Genomic DNA, 9,336 nt, shown 5'->3' with positions numbered 1-9,336 from the left:
CAAGAGACTTTTTATGGCAATGAAGTTATTTAATATTATAGTTTAATGATGGTGATATGACTATGCATGATTTGTCAAAACCTATAGAACTTTACAGTACAAAGAGTGTATCTTAATTTAAGTACATTTTGAAAACAATTTAGGTATTTGGGTGGCTCCACAATGAAATAAATAATATGAAAAAATATATAAATGTATCAAAATATATAGATTGGGGCCAACAAGTGGCATGGTGGTTCAGGCCATGGACTTCCACATGGCTGACCAAGGTTCAAGTCCCAGACCTGGCAGTTTGCTTTCTCGGTTATCTTTTCTCTCTCTCTGTCTCTCCCTGGTCAAATTAACAATAACAATAATAATAATAAATAAAATAAGTAATTTTAAAAATGTATAGATCATCTGCACTGATGAGGGAGAGAAAGATTTGCTACACTAAGTTTGGAAATAAACATAGTCTGTAAGACTAAAGGTAAAAGACACTGTATATAATAACTGCACTGTAGTTGACAAAGTTGTCTTCCCCAAGGGTAAACATTAGTATACTTATACTGATATACATGTATTATGTATATTGCTATATATGTATCATGGAATTGAACAATTGCGTATGTGGATATCAGCTGGCGGGAACCATGTTTCTCACTGTTGTTGTAGTTTACAGATAAGCAAAGGAAAGAAGCAGAGATCCATATGATGATGGATTAGATTTGAAGACATCAGTATAAACTAATTTTAAGCTTCATATAAATACATATGGTTACTTATGGAAATATTTATAGATAGTGTGTATATATACATATATATTCTTTTTCTTGCTCCACCAGCAGAAAGGGCATATAAACAACAATATCCTAGTTGCATCAGCACACCCAGCAATCAGACCTTGGTTTCTAATACTATTTTTCACTTAAAGGAACTGGAGCTGCTGGAAGAAGAAATTCCTTGAAAAAATGACTTATTTTACTACTGGAGAAGAAAATGTGAAAGATAAATGTTGAGTATCTTGTAATACTTTCTGGTGCGAGAAAGTAAATTTTAAAAAGCCAAAACCCCCATAATTATGATATATTAAAGAGACATAGCAGTGAACTTAAAATGTTCCCAATGGCCAAAGCTGGAACAATTTGAGCAATAAAATAAATATTGAACTATAACATAAAGCACAAAACAAATATTTTTGAGTCTATACTGGTATAAATCAAATATTGAATAAATAAATAAAATAGAAGACATAAATCACCCATACAGAAGAAATCTAAATCATTTATATCAATGCTCTGCCCTTAAGTAGGAGATCATTCCCTAATTTTTAATGTGGGCTAAGTATAGTTACTTCCTTTAAAAGAGGACAGTAGAGAAAGGAGAGGGGGAGAGTAATTTTAGAGTGGAGAAACCTAATAAACACTAACTCAGACAGGTAAAGTCAACATCAAGAGTGACAAGTCATATTGACAATAAGTACCCATGATATAATGTGATAAGAATGTCAATTTACCTCTTGTCTTCCTTCTCCATAGCCATATTCACAATCTACTCATGAGAAAAACATTAAAAAACCTAAATTAAGAGACATTTTACAAAACATTTAATTGAACATCTTCAAAACTCTCAAAGTCATTAAAAACAATTTAATTCTAAGAAATTGTCATAGTCACAAAAGACTAAATGTAATGGGTATTCTGGATGAAATGCTGAAACAGAAAAAAGACATCAGTATCATTTACATTGTCACAAATGACACAATTTTCTTCTTTGTTAAGACTGAATAGTATTCCATTGGGAACCAGCAGTTAGCGTAATGGTTATGTTGCTGGACTCCCACGTAGTCGACCGCAGTTCGCGTCCCGGACCTGGTGGCTTAAAACTCAAGCCGGGCACGTGTGCGTGCGTGCCCAAGATCCCGAGACAAGAATGGAGGAGAAGGGATTGCAGCGTGACCATCCCCCCTGGGGGGTGATTTCTCACTTTCTGTCTCTATGTCTCTCTCTGTCTGTCTGGCGAGCACAAGCGCCCTATAGTGAAAATCTCTCTCTCAAAAAAAAAAAAAAAAGACTGAATAGTATTCCACTGTGTATATGTACCACATTTTTTTTATTGATTCATCCATAAATGGACACTTAGGTTCATTTCATGGTTAGTCAAAGTATACAAAATTTCAGTTAGCAGGGATAAGTTCAAGAGAGCTATTGCACATGATGAGTATAGTTAATAACAATATATTTTATACTTGACTATTGTTCAGCATATTCTTGCTACACAAAAATAATGTATAAAGTAATGTATAAGTCAAATAGCTTGATTTTGTCATTGCATAATACATTTAAACATATAAAAACATCTAATTGCTCTAATCATAAGTATATAAAATTTTTAGTTGTTAGTTAAAAATAACTAAAAAAAACATTTGCCTCCCAACTAGTCCCAGGAACATTCACCTACCGTCATTTTTCCTGGAGACTGTGCTACTGCCAACCAGGGAAAAGCAGTTGCTAGTGAGGGAAACAGACAGGAGACTGCTCCAGGCTTCTTCCTGACTGCCAACCCACCCAGGAATATTTAGAGACTTCATGGTTTTCTGAACCATGTGGCTCAATGACAAATTTTTTCTCTCCCATATGAAAATTTCCAGGTTAGCCCCAAGTGCACCTGGTGAAGAGGCCAGGAAAGGAAGCAACACCTATAGGTGGCTCTATACACATTCTGTGACTGGAAGAAAAGGCACTCTACCAAGAATGCAACTGAGAAGTAGAACTCTTCTCCCCACTGACATTATAGAATGAACAACAGAAAAGCAGGAAATAGTGTATCATCCTTCAGATGACTAGAAACCTGTGCAGTGGCACAAAAAGTATGAGAAAAAAAAAGAAAAGCCTAGCTCTTCCTCAATGGAACAGAGCAATTCTTCAACCATGGACAGCACAGAGGAATTTACAGGAATGTCAGAAATAGAGTTTAGAATATTTATGGTGAGAGAGATCGGCAAATCTTCCTAAGATTTGAAGGAGGCGATAGATGCCATAAAAATAAACAAATAAACAAATAAAAAACAATCAGAACTCTTAGAGATGAAGACCATAATACAGGAAATCAAGACCTCCCTCAAAAGTAGTAGACTGGTCCATGAAGAAAATAGAATTTCTGAGCTGGAGGGCAAAACACTTGACTTATATAAAAACACCAGATACAATGAAAAAAATATTTAAAAAACTGAGGACAACATATGAGAAATACTAGATACCATAAAATGCCTGAATATTTGAACAATAGGTATTTCAGAAGGTGAAGAATCAAACAAGGCCATAGAAGGCCTATTCCTTGAAATATTTGCAGAAATCTCCCCAAACCTAGAGAAGCAATCAAACATCAAAAGCCAAGAATACAAAAGACCTAAAATAGAATCAATCCAAGAAGATCCTCTCCATGACACATCATAGCCAGAATGACCAAAATCACAGTTAAAGACAAGATACTAAAAATGGCAAGAGAAAAACATCAAGTTACCAACAAAGGTTATTCCATCAGGCTAATATCAAACCTCTCAGCAGAATCAATGCAAGCGAGGAAAGAATGCAAAATATATTCAAAGTGTTAAAAGAAAAACAATTTCAACCAAGATTACTATACACAGCAAGATTATCCTTCAAACGGGAATAAAAAAATAAAGACATTCTCAGATAAACATCTGGAAGATTTTACCAACACCAGCCCAGCTCTTCAAGGGACTGCTGTATCAGAAAAACTGAAGAGAGATCTAGGTCAGAATCCATCTAGGAAGGTCCATCTCTGCTGCCCTGTACCTTTTAGGTCCAGCTTCAGAGCTGTGAAGCTTCCCCAGCTAGGCCACCCCCGCCCCAACACACAGAGCCCAGTGCTAGCCAGGTCAGAATCCATCAAGGCAGATTCATCTCTGCTCTTCTGTTCCTTCAGGGTCCGGGTAAAGCTCCTCAGGCTAGGCCACACACCCCCTCCTCCCAGCCCAGTGCTAGCCAGATAGGAAAAGATCTGCATCTTCCTCTTTCTCTTTTCTGTCCCTTCCAACTTTTATTTCCTATTGTTAAGGGAAAAAAAAAAGCTTTCCTGTTCCCTTCCTTGTACATTTAAGTTGCAAATTTTTCTTGCTTCCTTTCACCCAGGACAGACTCCATCCAGGCAAGTACATCTCTGCTGTCCTGTACGTTCATGCAACAAGCTTGCACATTATGCAGTTTTCATTTTTTAACCCTTTTTTATTTTCTGTGAAGTATTTTTTCTCTTCCTTTTGTTCTATTTCTTTTTATTTATTATTTCTTCACTTTTTCTTCCCATCTCTGCTTTCTTTTCCTTTCTATTTCTTTGCCTTTTCTTCCGAGTGCTTTTTCCTACTCTCTTTTTCTTTTCCCTTACTTTCCTATTTTATTACTGAAGGCTTACCCACTGCCTAGAGAAGACTAGCTGCATAGTAAATAAACATGTGAAAACTGGGAATTTTAGAGAATTCTTTGTCCTTCACTGTACTGGTTGTAAAAAAAGGGAAAATCTCCTACATAAATCTGATTTCAACACTCCTATGATCCCCACAGTGGAGGACACAGTAGAAGGGAGATAAATAACACCAAATTATTTCACAGTTAGAGAAGCACATGAGCTCACACTTACAGAATCTTTCTCAAAAAAAATAGCAAGAAGTGAATATATTACCAATGACTAAAAATTGAAAAAGAGCCTCAGGGATGAGAGAATCAAGTAATACATTACCAACAAGGGACCACTCTAATTCATCTCCAAGTAAAGAAAAATTATAGAATATTAATGAAATGTCAGCAGAAAAAAAATAGAACATTCAGGGTAATGAATTCTATGAGATGCAAGAGAAAGGAGACATTGAGCTCTAAGAGATAAGAAAGTCCTTACACAAGATGAAAGAAGAATTGGGCACCATAAAACAGAATCAAATGGAGCTGTTAGACATGAAGGCTATAATACAGGAAATCAAAACCTCCTTCAAAAGTATTAAAAGCAGGTTAGACCACGCAGCAGATCTAATCTCATAAGTAGATGAGAAAACCAATGACAGAATAAATTATAAAAAAAAGGCTGAAAAAAAAAACAGCCAAGAGAACTGAGGATATTATATAAGAAAAAATGTATACCATGAAATGCCCAAACATTTGAATAATTGGTACACCAGAAGGTGAAGAAACTGATAAGGGAATTGATAATCTATTCCACAAAATTCTGGCAGAAATCTTTCCAAGGTTAGAGAGGCATTGAAACATCCAGACCCAAGAAATATAAAGAACTTCAAGTAGAATCAATCGAAAAAGATCCTCTCCATGGCACATCATAGCTAGATTGGCCAAAACCTCAGACAAAGACAAGATACTAAGATTGGCAAGAGAGAAATGACAAGTCACTTACAAAGGCTATCCCATCAGGCTAAAACCGAACCTCTCATAGGATACAATGCAAGCAAAAAAGGAATGGGCCAATATAATCGAAGTGTTAAATGAAAAACAATTTCAAACAAGAATACTTTACCCAGCAAGATTATCCATCATATGGGAAAAGAAGATAAAGATGTTCTTCGATAAACAAAGTTTGAAAAATTGACCAAGTCTAGACTAGTTCTTCAAGAAAGTTTGCAAGGAGTACTAAACCAAGAAAGCTAAAGAGAGACAGACAGCAATTAGAGAACAAAACAACCAAGAATATGGCCAACTTAATGGTAGGGATAAGTCTGGAAATATCAATAATAACATTGAATGTTAATGGATTGAATTATCCACTAAAGAGACACAGATTGGGACCAGCAGTTGATGTAATGGCTATGTCACTGGCCTCCCATGTAGTTAACCATGGTTCAAGTCCTGAACCTGGTGGCTTAAACTCTTGCCAGGAGCGTGTGCATGCATGCCAAAGATCCTTAGAGGAAAATGGAGGAGAAAGGATTGCAGCATGGCCATCCCCCCAGGGGGTGATTTCTGAATTTTTGTCTCTCTGTCTCTCTCTGTCTTCCTGGTGAGTGCACATAGCCTATAGCAAAAAAAAAGAAAAAAAAAGAAAAAAAAATCCTCTCCAAGAAAAAAAAAAGAGAAACAATCTGGCTGAAAATTAAAAATCGGAAACCCTCCATCTGCTGCCTATAAGAAACCCATCTTATGGATAAAGACATACATAGATTAAAAGTGAAGGGCTGGAAAAAGGTATTCCATGCAAATGGAAAACAAAAGTAGGAGTCACTATACTGATTTCAGACAAAATAGACTTCAAGACAAAAATGGTAAAAGACAAAGAAGGACATTATATAGTAATAAAAGGATTAATTCACCAAAAAGATAAAATGCTTATGAATATCTATGCACCCAACTCATGAGCACCTAAATATGTAAAGGAAAAACTGCTATATCTATAAGAAGAGATAAACTGTAACACAATAATTGTGGAGGTCTGAACACCCTATTATCTCCTTTAGACAGGTCAACAAGACAAAAATTAAGTGAAGAGTTTCTGGACCTAAATGATATCATAAATCAGATGAACTTGATAGACACCCATAGATCTTTCCACTCAAAAAAAAAAAAAACACAAAATACACATTTTTCTCAGTGCCACATAGTACTTTCTTGAAGATTGACCACATGATAAGGCACAAAACCAGCCTTTACAGATTCACAGGCATGGAAACTATATCCAGCATCTTCTCTGACCATGACAAAATTAATCTTGATATTAATCTCAGGAAAAACCCTCAGAAATACACAAATACATTAAAACTAAATATCCTACTTCTGAATTACTTCATGGTTACTGAAGAGACCAAGACTAAAAAGGAAACAAATGATAATGATTACACAAGTTTCCATAATTTATGAGACACTGCAAAAGCAGTCATAAGAGGGAAGCAATTAGTGAGCACAATAAAAAAAAAATGTTAAGGTGGCAAAAGGACATCATGCCTCAGGAAATTGGAAAAATTGGAAAAACAACAACAAAAACAAGACAAAACAAACCCAAACAACAAAAACCATCAGGAGAAAAGAAATAATAAAGATTCAAGCAGGTATAAATGAAATAAAAAATAAGTGAACCATACAGAAAATAAATGAAAGCAAAAGGTGGTTCTTTGAAAAGATAAACAAGATTGACACTCCATTATTTAAGCTAATTAAAAAAAGAGAGAAAAGAACCAGATACTTCAAATTTGCAATAAATCAGGCAACATTACAACAGACATAATAGAAATATAAAACATCATTAGAGGATACTATCAGTGACTATATGCTGACAAAGAAGAAAATCAGGATGAGATGGACAAATTTTTGGACCCATATAATCTACCAAGATTGATACAAGAGGACATACAAAGCCTGAATAGACATATAACAAGCAATGAGATTGAATCAGTAATAAATAACCTCCCAACAAAGAAAAGTCCAGATCCCAATGGTTTCACTGCTGAATTTTACAAAACGTTTTGGAAAAGAGGTAATTCCCATTCTATTCACACTGTTTCTAGGGATCCAAAAAGAAGGAATTCTTCCAAACTTATTTTATGAAGCCTCCATTACCCTCATTCTCAAAATGGATAAGAATATAACAAAAAAGGAAAACTATAGACTTGTATCTCTGATGAATATAGATGCAAAAATTCTCAACAATATACTTTTAGGTATATTCAATAGCATAGAAAAAAGGTTATTGATTATGACCAGGTAGGCTTCACTCTAGGGATGCAAAGATGGTTCAACAAACGCAAAGCCATAAATTTAATATACCATATGAACAGAAAGAAAGATAAAAACCACATTATCATCTCAATTGATGCATAAAAAGCATTTGACAAAACACAACATTTCTTTTTCTTTCTTTCTTTCTTTCTTTCTTTTACTTAAAACTGATTTAGTCTCTTTATTCTTTTGGTCATCTCTTCCACAGTTAACTACATCCACTGCAGGTGATGAAAAGGCTCCACTTCAAATGTTGGCATAGCTATAAACATGGTCTTTCACTTTACTGCAACTCAGAATTAAAACTTTTGATTCTTTTTTTTTTTAATTTTCATATTCCAGTCTCAGAAGTAGTTTTCATTGCAGAAGTTATTTAAAGACAGTCTTATGCTTTCTAGTAGTGGTTTATAACCAGGTTCTAGCTTCTTCAGGAACACTACATGATGGATTTCATTTAAATGTATTAAACTAGCAGGCATTCTCTCAAGTTAATTTAAATGCATTTTACTTTTAGACAACCTACATGACATGCTTTTTTCCTTAAAAACAATGCCTCCACTCCAAATAAATCACAGTCAAAATAAATGAAGAGCTCAAGATGACATCAGTCCCATTTGTCTTTAGTCCTGGTGTTTTGTGGATGACAAGCAGCAGTCAGTTATGATGACAGGTGATAGATCCAAAGTAATTGCCAAATTTGTTGACATTTTTCCATTTCTAAACCATTCTTAAAGAAAATCATATATGGGGGTCATATCATCCTCACGGTAGTCCAGTAGAGCAATCATGCCATCTGGATTCATGCTTTCACCAATAAAGAACTGGTAGTTCTTGAAATGAGCAAAAATATGCTTGATTTGTTCTGCAGCCCCTGTCATAAACGGTTTTACTCTTTCTGGTCTCTGTTCTTCAAGTTTGCCTTTGATTGATTTCATGTAATCTTTGATGTACTTCCTGTAGGCTTCTTTTGTGAAGCTGGTTTCCTGCAAGTTATGGTTCATGACAATGTTAACACCAGTGACTACTGTGCTTTTGGTACCTTCACCCTCAGGGCCTTCAGCAGAGGCATTTCCACCAATGAGCAAGTCATCAATGTTACCCTTTGCCCTACTGACCATCTTCCCCTCCACCTCCAGGCACAGCCCATCCATGATCTCCCAGATCTTGTAAATGTCAGAGAATATCTCATAGTGGCTGATGAGGACCTGGTAGATAATCATAATGGCAACTGTAGGGAGACAACAGTGGCGCTTACTGAGTAGAATCCGGGAGCTCAGAGCTAGCACGGTGTAGCCGGAGCAGCGCTTGGGCGAGGTGGGAGCAGGCAGAAAAAAAAAGCAAAATACAACATTTCTTTATGATTAAGACTCTCAGGAAAATGGACATAGAAGGATCATTTCACAGCATACTGAAAGCCATCTAAGAAAAACCTATAGCTAACATTAAACTGAATGGGGAAAAGCTGAAAGCTTTTTTCATTAAAAAACTGGTACAAGACAAGCCTGCCCACTTTCTGCACTCCTATTCAATATAGTACTAGAAGTCCTAGCAATGCAATCAGATAATATATACTGAGTGTCCCCACTCTATGGCCAAAATGGAATGACTAAAAGATATAGAAACATACTAA

General features: G+C 35.6%; 1 pseudogene; it reads right to left on the bottom strand.

Annotated features, from left to right (window-relative positions):
• Positions 1-8,214: 8,214 nt before the first annotated feature.
• LOC102480962 (translationally-controlled tumor protein pseudogene) lies at positions 8,215-8,926 on the bottom strand (annotated as a pseudogene).
• Between the last annotated feature and the right edge of the window lie 410 nt (positions 8,927-9,336).

The sequence above is a fragment of the Tupaia chinensis genome, unplaced genomic scaffold (assembly GCF_000334495.1).
Source record: "Tupaia chinensis unplaced genomic scaffold, TupChi_1.0 Scaffold143675_1, whole genome shotgun sequence".
Classification (NCBI taxonomy): domain Eukaryota; kingdom Metazoa; phylum Chordata; class Mammalia; order Scandentia; family Tupaiidae; genus Tupaia; species Tupaia belangeri.
The sequence above is the reverse complement of the archived record's forward strand: the minus strand, read 5'-3'. Positions and strand labels throughout refer to the sequence as shown.